General features: G+C 43.1%; 1 non-coding gene across 1 annotated transcript; it reads left to right on the forward strand.

Annotated features, from left to right (window-relative positions):
* Nucleotides 1-1,365: 1,365 nt before the first annotated feature.
* On the forward strand, nucleotides 1,366-1,437 carry TRNAC-GCA (transfer RNA cysteine (anticodon GCA)). Its single transcript has one exon. It is a non-coding gene; the product is annotated as a tRNA-Cys (tRNA).
* The last annotated feature ends 724 nt before the right edge of the window (nucleotides 1,438-2,161 follow it).

The raw sequence follows: 2,161 nt of genomic DNA on the forward strand, positions 1-2,161 counted from the left end.
ACCTCTGTTGTTCAGTCACTAGGCCGTGTTCGCTTCTTTGTGACACATGGTCTGTAGCCTGCCAGTCCAGGACTCCTTTGTGGTAAGAATCCCACGTGTGATTGAACCCACGTTTCCTGAATTGCAGGCAGATACTTGACCACTGAGCCCCTGGACGGGAAGAAGTCAGTGACCACCAAGAGCGGCAGAAGGGGTCTCAGAGCGCTTCCGCAGTTCAGAAGAGCCACGCGTTCCAGGCAGCCCCAGGGAATCCTGCCACCTGCCTGGAAGGGCTGACTCAGGTGTCAGAGGACCAGCAACAGCACTCGCTGAGATCTTGACGTTGGTGACAGTGGCCACCAAACCACTAACTCCAGAGGGATAAGAGGCGTGATGCAACAAAGCCACACCACTAAGCGACGATGAGCATGTGGTTTTACGTAAACCTGGGTCTCCTGCTTAATGAACAAGTGAAAAAAAGATCTGCTGCTCAGCCATGTTAAAGCCACGGTGACCAGCACGTGTGGGTGCGTGGTTGTAGCGTCACCAGCTCATGCTTCGCGGTATCTCAGAGCGTCAGTGCTCACACTGGTGGTGGCGGAGGCAGGGCTTCCCTTCTTAGCAGATGCAGGAAACATGCAGCTAACTTGAGATGTGTGGTCGAAACAGTGATTGGAAAAAATAAAAACTCTTCTTAGTTCCTGATGAGAATCTGTTTCTTCTGAAAATGGAATTGGAGGAGGGGTAGACCGGAAATGAAGGACAGAGACAGATTCACTATAAAACGGTGCTTATTTTACTGAGGATGACAGGTTTTTTTTGTTTTTTTTTCTCACAAAACAGGTTAAGAAGTTAACTTTTCCTAGCAATCATCTTATATAATGCCTAAGTCACATTTCCCCCTTATTCAAAGCATATTTATTTTCTGTGCAGAAATAGTCACAGAAAATTACTGAGGTGCTCAAAGGGGGAAGGTGGAGAAAATCAAGTTGGATTATTCAAGGATGAAGATTCAGTCTGTTCCCTTTTCTTAAACCTTTTCTTGCCTTGTGTCCAGTTCAATATTCATTAACACCTACATTAAAGGATAAGAAGGCAAAAGGAGATAAAAGGAAATTCTTCCCTTTCAGCTACTATTAATCTTTTAGGTTATTAATCTTTCATTAATGATACCTCTGATCAAAACCATGTTTAACCTTCCCCTTTGCTGGCAAGCTGATGGTTTTTCTGTGCGTCAGGTATATTTCTGTTCTACAATATCTTGCAGTTAGTTACTGTATCGCAAAATTAAAGTTACTTTACAGGTTCCTATATCTAATGTTGTTTATTTATGAATATGCATGCCACCCTGATTATTTGTGATCTGCTATTATTTACGCTGGGGCTTCCCTAGTAGCTCAGTTGGTAAAGCATCTGCCTGCAACGCAGGAGACCTGGGTTCGATCCCTGGGTTGGGAAGATCCCCTGGAGAAGGAAATAGCAACCCACTCCAGTATTCTTGCCTGGAGAATCCCATGGACAGAGGAGCCTGGTGGGCTACAGTCCATGGGGTTGCCAAGAGTCGGACACGACTGAGCAACTAACATGCATTATTTATGCTAATGACTCACCATCATTATATATGTTTTTATATACGTTTTTTATATATGTTTTTTATATATGTTTTATATATATGTTTTTTTCACATATATGTTTTATATATGTTTCAGCTGGTGGCTGTGTGAGATATCTCTATTTTTTAAAAAGTGTTCTTTGGATTACATACTTTGAAATCCTTTTAATAGTTGCTAGAAAGATAAAAGATAACACTGTCAGTTGCTGAAGTGCTCAGTTGTGGCTGACTCTTTGCGACCCCATGGACTGTAAGCCCTCCAGGCTCCTCCGTCCATGGCATTTTCCAGGCAAGAATACTGGAGTGGGTTGCCATTTTCTTCTCCAAACACTATCAGTTATCTGGCACTGAAACAAAAGACAAGCCATAACATTTAGTATAAAGATATAGTGAACCACAAAATAGGTATGTTTAATCTTAGTCAAGAAATTTCCAGACCTGTGAGGAAATTCTTTTGCCTGGGCTTTCTGTTTCTGTGGTTTACGGGCTGCCTCTCAGGGACTCTGTGCTCCCCCCCACCATGGTCCTTCCTACAACGTGCAAGTCTCACACATCTAATTAAGGAACATG

The sequence above is a fragment of the Odocoileus virginianus genome, chromosome 22 (assembly GCF_023699985.2).
Source record: "Odocoileus virginianus isolate 20LAN1187 ecotype Illinois chromosome 22, Ovbor_1.2, whole genome shotgun sequence".
NCBI lineage: Eukaryota > Metazoa > Chordata > Mammalia > Artiodactyla > Cervidae > Odocoileus > Odocoileus virginianus.